At 42.8% G+C, this 12535-nt stretch overlaps 1 long non-coding RNA gene across 1 annotated transcript in view; it reads right to left on the bottom strand.

The window, feature by feature from the left end:
- LOC118923547 (uncharacterized) overlaps positions 1 to 6433 on the bottom strand; it is a 36057-nt gene extending 29624 nt beyond the window's left edge. The window contains exon 1 of the long non-coding RNA XR_005029228.2: positions 6325 to 6433. This is a non-coding gene — a long non-coding RNA (uncharacterized LOC118923547). The remainder of the gene's footprint in view (positions 1 to 6324) is intronic.
- Positions 6434 to 12535: the final 6102 nt, after the last annotated feature.

Here is a 12535-nt window from a genome sequence, read left to right as displayed (position 1 = left end):
ATTTATCAACAATGAAGTCCGGAGCACTGGACCTATTACCAATGATGGCTCCTCTTTGTCTGGGTGGGAGGTTTTTGTTGAGGTTATTCTAATTTTCCCTCCACCATTTTGTACCAGATGTTTAAGAAGTGTGTCTATAAATAGTCCATGGGTTACAAGATAGTGAGATACCACAGATAGACAAGAACTAGACTGAATTGGAAAAGGCATGACATTTGCCCAGAGATCCTATGCTCTAACCCTGAATAATACCTCCATAAAAACTTTTGGATGTAGAGGCAGAACGTGACTTTATGGTATCCTGTAGAAGGAAGGGGTTTATGTTGTACAGAAATGATATTTATATGATACAGTTAAATCATCTTAGGAGATGTCATCAAATGTATGAAAAAAAAAGAAAGGTATCTCTGTGGCATGGGGGATGCTCATAGTTGATCCAGCACAAACCCATTTACCCAGCTCTGAGAATGTCCTATCTGCCCCCTACGCCATCCACACGGCCAGAGCAGCAGACTCCTGACAGCCATTTTTGTACAATGTGATCACTCCCCAAAACCATACTTGGTAGGATCAAGAGTATACACATGTCCCCAGCTGAGCCAATACACCCCTTCTCAGAGGAAATTGAAAAGGCAATCAAATTTCTTCAGTGTGGCTCCTTTCTGAGCTAGATTTGACCGTGGCCATGCTTTCCAATATGAAGAGTGAGAAGCAACAGAAGCCAGTCTAGAGAGAGGAATGTTCAAGCATGCAAAGCCCAGCACAGAGATCTCTAATGGACTGCCATTCCCTGGTGCCAGCTGGAGCTACTGTTTGCCTCCCTGACTTTGGATTTTATGAGACATTCCCTTCCCTTTAAAACAAAATCCCCCCGTTTTTGCTTAAGGTAGTTCAAATCAGTTTCTGTTATTTGCAACCAGTACAGTCCTAAGTAATAAAGAGATTCAACCCAGGATTTGAGACATCCCTTGTTTTGTATAGACAGCCTCTGTTTCAATACTACAGGAATCATCCAGTGATTATAAACACGATGAACCGAAGAGGCTGGATGGGCATATGCACTGTTAATTAGATCATCTCTTTCTGACTATTATCCCAATCTATGCCAATTATGGAATTATAATTTCCTCACATAGTCACTCACTGTAAAAGCAGATCTCAATTATCCCCAAAGCTTCCTTAACACTGACGTAAAGAAAGGGTGGGATTTGGGTGGCCAAGAATAGACAGCTTCAGTCCCATGCAGTCATGTGCTTGGTTCAGTTCATCATTGATGTTCTGAGTAAGTCTGGCCGCTTCAGGGATGGATTACAGGTGAAAAAGGAAAAATCAGATGCCTCTGAAAATATGAAGGGCAGAGAGATGCTCATTTCCTGCCTTGGAAGGTGTTCCATTTTACCAAGCCATGAAGCCGAAGCAGACATTCGAACAGGAAAGTCACAGGGGGTCTGGAGAAAGAAGAGTCCAGGTGCATGGGGTCTAGGAAGCAGCCCAAGAGAAGTTGGAAAGACTCGGGTCTGCAGGAAGGATTCAGTCTCTCAGCAGCTCATCCCAAGGAGTACTGGGAGGGGAATTCATTCATGTGTTTAAGGTGTCTTTTTTTTTTTTTCTTTTCCCCATCCTTAGAACTCAGAGACGAATTCATACCAGAAAAAAATGTGAGAAATTCCCATGCCCTGCCTGATGGGGTCAGCATCTGTTTACTGCTCTCCGTGGCAGAAAATCTGCTTGATCTTTATCGAGAGATAGGATAAACATTTATATTGAATCCACATGTTTCCTTTTTAAGTCATTTTAACTTAGTAATTACATATTTAGGGAATAAGTGAAGTTTGATTATTGAAGAAGAGAGTTGTTTTTTCAATAATTTTGATTAGGTTATCATGAATTTGAGGAACTGACAGAGTATAGATGTTAAACTGTTAAGTAATAACCTTTCCTTGGTTCAAAGCTAAAGTGAATTAAATAAATATGAGTCAAAGTTCATCAAGGGAATTAAAATTAGATGTTTTTAAACACTGCCTAAAAAATATTATAATGCTGAAATTTAAATATGAATGTGCATGAACCTTCAAAATTATTTCCATTTATTTACCTAACAAATACTGACTCAAGGAACCGCTGAGTTCAGTCAGTTATCTTTAGGTCATCCCTTACAGTTTAATCATCCTTACGTGGCATTGGCTTTTAAGTGCAAACACTATACTCATTTTCCAGCACATACATACTACTACTAGCATATGGTACCTTGGGTGATTCACTAGAAGGCTACTTGCAAAGGAGGTCTGTAGAATGAAAGTTTCTCAGATGTCTGTGAGGATATTTCTGCTCCTGCTGTTAAAACATATTTTGTAGATTTAAAATATATTCATGGAACCAAGTCTTCTGAGTTTTCATCTTCTATGACTGGATTTCTCAATGTGCTAAGTATTTTTTTATGTTGCTCGTGTGAGGAAACCTTCCTGTATGCCCTAAGTTCTCAATGGGAAGATGCCTGCCCATCTGTGCTTCTGCCTAGCTGCTCTGTAAGGCCTCTGCTATGGTGCCAAGACAGCACTGCCTGCTGACATCATTACAAATGTTTCTCTCTTCCCTAGACTTCTGAGAGCAAAGGCAATGCTAGGCTTTCAAAACCATGGCTTCTTACCCCCCAGGCTCAAGTTTCTTCTATAGGAGATTCCTGTCCAGTGAGGTAGCAGGCATTTTCAGGGATCACCTTCCCACTGTTTCTTCAGCCAAGAGCTTCCTTGCACATTCAGGAAGCCAGGAGCTGTAAGCCAATACCCTCCCATCTTTCACCCTAGCTGACTCAGTCACCCACAGAAGCATCTAGCATGGATGGGGATAAGAAATCACTGGCAGGAAGACTCACACCACTGGTTTTCAAACTTCAGCATGACTCAGAATACTGAGCTGTGTTAACAATATAATGTCTGGACTCCTCCCTTCCTTGTTTCTGACTGGCAGATGCAGAGTGGAATCTGGGCTTACTTTCAACAAGCTTCTGGGCAGATGTACAGCAGAGTTTGAGAAACAATGACCTAGATTTTCTAATTCAGGCGCCCCAGGATCATTGAGTTAGACAGTGTTTTTGTACACACAGGACTTGGGTTACCTGCATCAGCTTTGCTTGGATGTTTGAAAGTGCAGATTCCTGGGCCCCACCTCATAAATCAGAATCTGAGCACAGGACCAGATATCCACATTGCTGACACTGATGCCGAGGCAATTGTGATGACACTGGAGAGACCAACCAGACCAGAATTCAAATCCAGCCCTGCCGTCTAAGTAACTGCAAGCACATTTTTAAAAAACCTCTCTGTATCTGTTTTATCTGTAAAAATGAGAGTGATATTATCTACCTCATAAAGGGGTTGTACACACTAAGCAATTAAAAGCCATGCATTAGGGGATATTTTTTAATTAGGCGTGGTGCAAATAGTGGGGATTTTTTTTGAAGTGTAATTCATGTGCAATCTTATATTGGTTTCAAGTATACAACACAGTGGTTCAACAGCTACCCACATTATAAAATCATCACTCCCACTAGTACAGTTACTACCTGGCAACATAGGAAGATGTTACAGAACTACTGGCTAGATTCTCTGGTGGGGATATTTAATAGAGTTAGGCAAAAAACATCTAGTCTAGGCCATCATTTCTGAGTAATGATGGAGTCTTTTTAAGGACAGACAACCAGAGAGTAACTTCTTCAAACCAAAAGCCATGCTATAAAACTCCTGTTCAGTTTCAAGAGACAGAGCCGAGAGCCACAGAAGTGAAGATAAAATTGCAATCATTTCAAGAATCTATTGATCCACAAAATATTTCTGTATTTCATAAAAATATCTGGCTACTAGGGAATGTGTTGCACATACATAATTCCAGAAGGGAGAAAGATAACTGCTGTGTGGTGCGCAGATGTGTGTTCTTCCTCTCTGGGTCATTCCAAGAGCAGGATATTTCCTGGGCAAGAGGAAGAATGCTTCTCTCTACTAGACTCTTATTTCCTAAGCTTAGGCAGTTAGAAATCTTTCTCCTGCTGTTATTCACCTCCCAGGTTTTCAAGACACTTCCAAATGCTATACTAATGATTTCACATTCATACAAGAGTGACAACTGCTCCCTGTAGATTTGCCTTGGCCATCTCACAGATTTGGGGGTCCAGTTTTCTCACAGGTTTGGGGGTGAAGAGCCACGGCTTATGGCCCAGTTTATCTGGAGTTAAAGTAGAAGCAAAGCATAGCATTCTGATTCCTCTGTTTCCAATTTCAGTGTGGCAAGTCCTGCTCAGTTGATGGCTGCTCTTCATTTCTAAATGGCCCTCTGAAAATAAACAACTCACAGGAAAAAAAGACTCTTTAAAAGTGGCAGTGGTGACCTTAAACACCCATAACCCTTCACACTGATCAGCCTCCTTAACATGAGGTGTATGGAGAACAGAAAGCCTGATGTTGAGAGTAACACTAGGAAGACAATTAAATAATTGGCAAATAAAACCTTTTGGGAAGGGCTAAAGGAAATAAGATATTTAGCCTAGAGAAGGCTGAGGAATGACCTAATTACAGGCTTCAAGTACATGAAGAATTAATCTACAGCAGATGGTGACCAGCTGTTTCCAATTCTCATTGAATACAGTACAACAGAAAATTGGCTTAGAGGTTAATATAAAGGACTTAGGATAGATAAAAGAATGGATTTACTGGGTTTGGGGGGTCACAAAGGTTAAGAGGAGATAGGCTCTATTACTTAGGAAGATGACAGCCATTCTCTGTCTGAAGTTTCCTGGTTTGATTGGTTTGTTGAAGTGCACTGAGGGGGAAAGAGCTTTATTCTGTTGTGCTGTGGGCCAGCCCTGCACTACAGCATTTATCACACCTGTGCATTTCTTTCATGTAGCGTCTCATGATTTTTGTTTTCCATAAGTCATTATGATCACACCCACTGACATTTCGCAAGCACCAAGTGTATGCTGAGCATGGTGAAAGAAAAATAAATAGACTGCACTATTTACCCTTCAACCTTTTGCCATTTGACAGCTATAAGCATTTATTCAGTACCCTCTGAGTGCCAGGCACTATTTCAGGCATGGGAGATGTCCAGATGAATATCTAGGGATGTTCTCAACAACAGTGAGGACATCTGTATCAGAAGCAAGGAAGCTGTATTATAATCAGTTGACGGACTTAACAAACACACACACCCAGCCCCTCCCTCCAGTGACTCTGACATGCCTTTAGTGGCATGTCATTTTGGTACATTCTGCCAAATCATAATTATCACCTAAAGTTGATAACCCCTATGCTTTTATCACAAAATGTAATAAGAAGTACATTTAGACTGCAATCCATTATACACTCACACACACCATGCACATTCATACACATGCATATGACTGACAAAAGATCTCACAGAACAGTAGTTTACTATTACTTTTATATTTCATATTCTATACTATTTATTAATTTACAAAAATACTTGTCAACTCTAACAAACTGATTTTACAGCTCTCTAATTGGAAAATGACCCAGAGTTTGAAAAGCACTGCTGCGGGGAACAGGAGCAGCTTCACTCCAGGCATGAGGGACAAGGACTCATATTTTCACAACTTCATGAGAGGGCAAAAGTAGGGTGTGGGTCTAGGCTAAGAGAAATAGGCCAAGGATCTCTCAGGCCTCTCTAACCTTAAACTGAAAGGGTTTATACATGCTCAAGTCGCCAGCCCAAGTCTCCAATAGCAGTAGATAGAAGAGCATGTGGACGAAAGTCCTAGTGGTTAGTGACGCCCTTGGGATAAGGTTTGCTGGGTTGCTCTGTGTTGCCTGAAGGGAAAAGAGGTGACTAATGAAGGTTTTGGAGATTCAGGGTCCTAATAAATAAGGCTGTTTGAAGTCAGGAAGGCACCAAGCATAGAAGGAACCTAGTAATATGGGGAAAGGAATATTGAATTCCAGGTCCAGCTGGGTCACTAACTGGTTCAGAGGACGCTAGCAGGTTGTTTCATGTCTTGCAAGACAAAGCAGCACAATCAGCTGCAAAAGACTGCAGGTGCTGCCAGCCCTGGTGGCTGCTGCAACTCCAAGGTCATTGTCCCTCAGTGAGGGGACAGCTGCAGGTCTAGGAGTCACCCCAACCAGAAATAATGACTACTACTACAACTTGGGGAGCCTTCTCTTTAAATCATGACTTAAGCTTAAGTGTATTGCTTTTGGGGATGGAAGCAAGAGCAAAGGTTAGGTTAACAAGGGCCTATTGGTTATAAATCAATGAGTTGCAGATGAAGATGACCCTCGATGCCCTTATCTATAAAACAGAAAATCATACCTGGAGTAGCAGGAGCAGATTCTAGCTCAGGGCTGAGCCAGCCAGTCACACACAAGGGCCACCGTGTGCAGTGTCAAAGACCCAGCTTTGTTTTATGACACCTGCTGAGTGAGACCTGTAGGTCACAGGGCGGGGAAAGGAATAAAGCTGTGGAGTCTGGGTGGTACAATAGGGAAACATATATAAACATAAACACAAACATACACACAGATAAATACATACACAAACATTTATTAACTCAAATGGGATGAAACATTCAAATCATATTTCCTACCCTCTAGAGCTCACAGCTAAGTAGAGGGAGACAGAGGTGGACATGAATAACTGAAACAAAACATCTTGCAGGCCACGATAGAAACAAGAGCAATAAGAAATGGGAGCATCTGACTGTCTAATCCCAACCTCCTGTATTTCCTGTTCACTTCCTGTAATGCTGGTTCTGCACCTTCCCTACAAACAGAAATATAGAAATGTATTGCCCATTTTGACTACCAGATGTCTTATTCCATCAGGGCTGCTATATCAAAATACCACTGACTAAGAAGCTTAGAAACAACAGGAATCCTTTTCTCACAGTCCTGGAAACTGAGTCTTGATCGGGGTGACAGCATGGTGGGCAAGGGCCCTCTCCTGGGCACAGATTTCTCACTGTATCCTCACATAGTGGAAGGGGCTAGGGAGCTCTCTGGGGCCTCTTTTATAAGGGCACTAATCCCATTCATGGGGGCTCCACCCTCACGACCTCATCATCTCCCAAAGTCCACCATCACAGTGGGCATGAGGACTCCAGCATGCGAATTTGGGGAGACAAACATTCAGGTCAGAGCATCAGATGACAAGGGGTTTGCCAGCATGTCATGGCAAGAGTAAAGAATGCTAAATATTCTGCAATATGTAGAGCAGTCCCACTCAAAATGCTAACAGCTCCCTTGTTAAAAAAAGTTCTCCTGTATTCCATTCCAGCAATTCCTTGTGCCCACTGAGACTCCCAAGCCATTGACCTTACCACTTTTTCATTCAATGAGTGCTTAATGAATGCCTACTCAATTCCAAGCTGGATACAGCCATAAAAATGATACACTCCCCTGGCCACCATGGAGTTTACATTCCAATGGGGGAAGTAGAAAATAAACCAGCAAACAAATAAACAATATAACCTTAGATAGTGGGAGTGCTTTGAAGAAAAATGAAGTAGGGTAAGGGGGTCAGAAAATGACTCAGAAAAGGGGGTGACTATTTTAGATTGGATGGTCATAGAAAGCCTCTCTGTAAACATTTGAATAAAGATCTGCAATCAGTAAGAGAGTGAACCATGTACAAATCAGGCAGAAGGAATAGCAGGTGCAAAATCTCTGAGTCCACAAGTAGTGATTCTATAGCATCTTATTATGCTGATAGACAGTGACTGTAATGGGGTATGTGGAGGGAACTTGATAATGGAGGGAGTCTAGTAACCATAATGCTGCTCATGCAATTGTACATTAATGATACAAAAAAAAAAAATCTGAGTCCAGAAAGTACTTGGCAAATTATAGGAACAGTAAAGAAGCTACAGCAGAATGAGAAAGGGGAAGAATGACAGAAAGTGAACATGGAGAGTTAGCCAGTAGTTGATCATGTAGAATATTGTAGATCACAATAAAGACTTCCAATTTGATATTAAATATGAAGGAAAGGCATTAGACTTTGAGCAGGGTGAGAGTGACAATATCTGACTTATACTTTTAATGACTGGTCTATGAAAAAGAACTGAAGGGACAAGGGTGGAATGGGAAACCAAATTTAAAATGCCAAGGAGAACATCCGATTAGCCAAACACTTTATGTGCCTGCACCAACAGCTGCCCCAGATGGATAGGGCAAGACCTGGTTTCCAATGTGGAAAGCAGAATCCCGACTCCCCAAAATCTCATATGATGGCAAAATTCCCCCCAACACAATGGGTAGTCGGATCCTGAAATGACAAGTGTCCACAACACAGTAGACTCAAAAGGACTTGATGACTAGACTAGGCAGTAGAGAGGGAGAAGTATAGGGTGACAGCCAGGGCTCTGGCATCAGGGGCAGATGATAATGCCTAATTGTTAGCATCATTTATTATTCATCAAGATAAGAAAACAGAAGTTAGAGCAGTTTTAAGGGGAAAGACGTGAAGTTCCCTTTCTCATGTTAAGGAAGTCCAGAAAGGAGTTGGTGATATGTCCAGAGCTCAGGGATATGCCTTAATTAAGAGAGATGTGGAATCACTGGTATTAGGTGGTAATTATGGCTGTAAAACTAAAGGAGACCGAGACTGGATTAAAGATGGTGGCATGAGAGGAGAGACAGAGGCTTTCTCCTAAAACTGGATACAATTAGAAAATTTAATTGGTGCAACTAATCCTGAGAGAGCAACAGGAAAGAGGACAGCGTCAGACTGCACACACCTGGAGAAAAGAGCAGACCTCAGCGAACTGAGTAATGTACCAGAGATGTGGCTCCGTGGGGCCCGAGCCCCTCCCCACCCCAGCTCACCGGCAGGAGGAAGACAAACGGAGCAGGGAGGGAGTGGAAGGCTTGGGACTGCTGAATACCTGGCTACGGAGATCTGCCCTGGGAGCACAAACCTACATTTCATGGTGCTTTCATAAGACTCACGTGACTACTGGGTTGGAAGGTTAATACAGGCAGAGTTCCTGGAGAGACTTGGATTCCGGCTGCTTGTGGAAAGCAGGTATCCATATCTGGCTGCTTTGGGACAAAAACTTATACCTGTGTGACCGGCCCACTGGCTCAGGCAGTGGAGACGGGCACAGCAGCCGGGAGGTGGGGAACAGCTCTTTCCTACCACCAGGCACCAGCACAGCTCCCATGCGACGCCCAACATTGCTTCAGTATAGCTTGCCTGCGACCCCTGACATTGCTTCAGGGGCTCAGCAGCTCCAGAATAGAGCTTCTGGACACTAGAGGGCGCCATATACAAACATGAAACGCCAAAAGAACCTTGTCCAGAGTAAAACTGTCAATACAACTCCCGAGAAAGATTTAAATGACATGGACCTCATGACTCCTCCTGAAAGGGAGATCAAAATAAAAATCATCAACATCCTAATGAAGATACAGAAAGATAGCCAAGAACTCAGGAATGAATTCTGGTCAGAGATCCAATCGTTGAAGAACACGATGGAGGGTATTAAAAGTAGGTTGGATACGGTGGAGACAATAAATGAAATAGAAACTAGAGAAGAGAAATACAAAGAAGCTGAGGCACAGAGAGAAAAAAGAATCTCTAAAAATGAAAGAATATTGAGAGAACTGTGTGACCAATACAAGCGGAACAATATTCGCATTATAGGGATACCAGAAGAAGAAGAAGAGAGAAAAAGGGATAGAAAGTGTCTTTGCAATGGGAGGGGCGGAAGATGGCGGCGTGAGTAGAGCAGCGGAAATCTCCTCCCAAAACAACATATATCTATGAAAATATAACAAAGACAACCCTTCCTAGAATAAAGACCAGAGGACACAGGACAATATCCAGACCACATCCGCACCTGAGAGAACCCAGTGCCTCACGAAGGGGGTAAGATACAAGCCCCGGCCCCACGGGAGCCGAGCACCCCTCCCCCCAGCTCCCAGCCGGAGAAGAGCAGGCAGAGCGGGAGGGAGACGGAGCCCAGGACTGCCGAACACCCAGCCCCAGCCATCCGGGCCAGAGTGCAGGGCGCTCGATACTAGGAAAACAGGGCAGCAAGAACAGTGAGCGGGCACTGGAGGCTGGGCGCCAGAGGACATGAGAAAAGCGCGCGACCATTTTTTTTTTTTTGCTTTTTTGCTGTTTTGTTTTTGCGAGCGCTTTTTGAAAGTCTTAAAGGGATAGGGACCCCAATACTAGGGAAACAGGGCAGAAAGACCGGTGAGCAGAGGCCTGAGGCTGGCACCAGAGAATAAAGAAAAATGAACAACCACCTTTTTTTTTTTTCAATAAAAACTTTTTTTTTTTTAATTAAAAAAAATTTTTTTTTCTTTTTTTTTTTTTTTTTTTTTTGGTGGTCATTGTTTTGTTTTGGCGGATGCTTTTTGGAAGTCTTAAAGGGGCAGGGCGGGTCACTTAATCCAGAGGTAGGGAATCCGGGATCTCTGGGCACCCTAACCCCTGGGCTGCAGGGAGCAGGGAGGCCCCTTACGGAGATAAATAGCCTCCCAGCAGCTCCTGCTCCAACGCGACTCCACCATTTTGGAGAAGCTGCCCGAGCCAGGCCACGCCCACAGCAACAGCGGAGATTAACTCCATAGCAGCCGGGCAGGAAGCAGAAACCCTGTCTGCGTGCAGCTGCGCAGCACAAGCCACTAGAGGTCGCTGTTCTCCCAGGAGAGGAGGGCCACAAACCAACAAGAAAGGAAGTCCTTCCAGCCGTCACTCGTCCCAGTTCTGCAGACTATTCCCATCACCATGAAAAGGCAAAGCTACAGGCAGACAAAGATCACAGAGACAACACCAGAGAAGGAGACAGACCTAACCAGTCTTCCTGAAAAAGAATTCAAAATAAGAATCATAAACATGCTGACAGAGATGCAGAGAAATACGCAAGAGAAATGGGATGAAGTCTGGAAGGAGATCACAGATGCCAGAAAGGAGATCGCAGAAATGAAACAAACTCTGGAAGGGTTTATAAGCAGAATGGATAGAATGCAAGAGGCCATTGATGGAATTGAAATCAGAGAACAGGAACGCATAGAAGCTGACATAGAGAGAGACAAAAGGACCTCCAGGAATGAAACAATATTAAGAGAACTGTGTGACCAATCCAAAAGGAACAATATCCGTATTATAGGGGTCCCAGAAGAAGAAGAGAGAGGAAAAGAGATGGAAAGTATCTTAGAAGAAATAATTGCTGAAAACTTCCCCACACTGGGGGAGGAAGTAATCGAACAGACCACGGAAATACACAGAACCCCCAACAGAAAGGATCCAAGAAGGGCAACACCAAGACACATAATAATTAAAATGGCAAAGATCAAGGACAAGGAAAGAGTGTTAAAGGCAGCTAGAGAGAAAAAGGTCACCTATAAAGGGAAACCCATCAGGCTAACGTCAGATTTCTCAACAGAAACCCTACAGGCCAGAAGAGAATGGCATGATATATTTAATACAATGAAACAGAAGGGCCTTGAACCAAGGATACTGTATCCAGCACGACTATCATTCAAATATGACGGTGGGATTAAACAATTCCCAGACAAACAAAAGCTGAGGGAATTTGCTTTCCACAAACCACCTCTACAGAACATCTTACAGGGACTGCTCTAGATGGGAGCACTCCTAGAAAGAGCACAGCACAAAACACCCAACATATGAAGAATCGAGGAGGAGGAACAAGAAGGGAGAGAAGAAAAGAATCTCCAGACAGTGTATATAACAGCTCAATAAGCGAGCTAAGTTAGGCAGTAAGATACTAAAGAGGCTAACCTTGAACCTTTGGTAACCACGAATTTAAAGCCTGCAATGGCAATAAGTACATATCTTTCAATAGTCACGCTAAATGTTAATGGGTTCAATGCACCAATCAAAAGACACAGAGTAACAGAATGGATAAAAAAGCAAGACCCATCTATATGCTGCTTACAAGAAACTCACCTCAAACCCAAAGACATGTACAGACTAAAAGTCAAGGGATGGAAAAACATATTTCAAGCAAACAACAGTGAGAAGAAAGCAGGGGTTGCAGTACTAATATCAGACAAAATAGACTTCAAAACAAAGAAAGTAACAAGAGATAGAGAAGGACACTACATAATGATAAAGGGCTCAGTCCAACAAGAGGATATAACCATTCTAAATATATATGCACCCAACACAGGAGCACCAGCATATGTGAAACAAATACTAACAGAACTAAAGGGGGATATAGACTGCAATGCATTCATTCTAGGAGACTTCAACACACCACTCACCCCAAAGGATAGATCCACTGGGCAGAAAATAAGTAAGGACACGGAAGCACTGAACAACACAGTAGAGCAGATGGACCTAATAGACATCTATAGAACTCTACATCCAAAAGCAGCGGGATATACATTCTTCTCAAGTGCACATGGAACATTCTCCAGAATAGACCACATACTAGGCCACAAAAAGAGCCTCAGAAAATTCCAAAAGATTGAAATCCTACCAACCAACTTTTCAGACCACAAAGGCATAAAACTAGAAATAAACTGTACAAAGAAAGCAAAGA

The sequence above is a fragment of the Manis pentadactyla genome, chromosome 3 (genome assembly GCF_030020395.1).
Source record: "Manis pentadactyla isolate mManPen7 chromosome 3, mManPen7.hap1, whole genome shotgun sequence".
NCBI classification, from domain to species: Eukaryota; Metazoa; Chordata; class Mammalia; order Pholidota; family Manidae; genus Manis; species Manis pentadactyla.
Note: the sequence above shows the minus strand (reverse complement) of the source record. Positions and strands in the feature narration are given on the sequence as shown.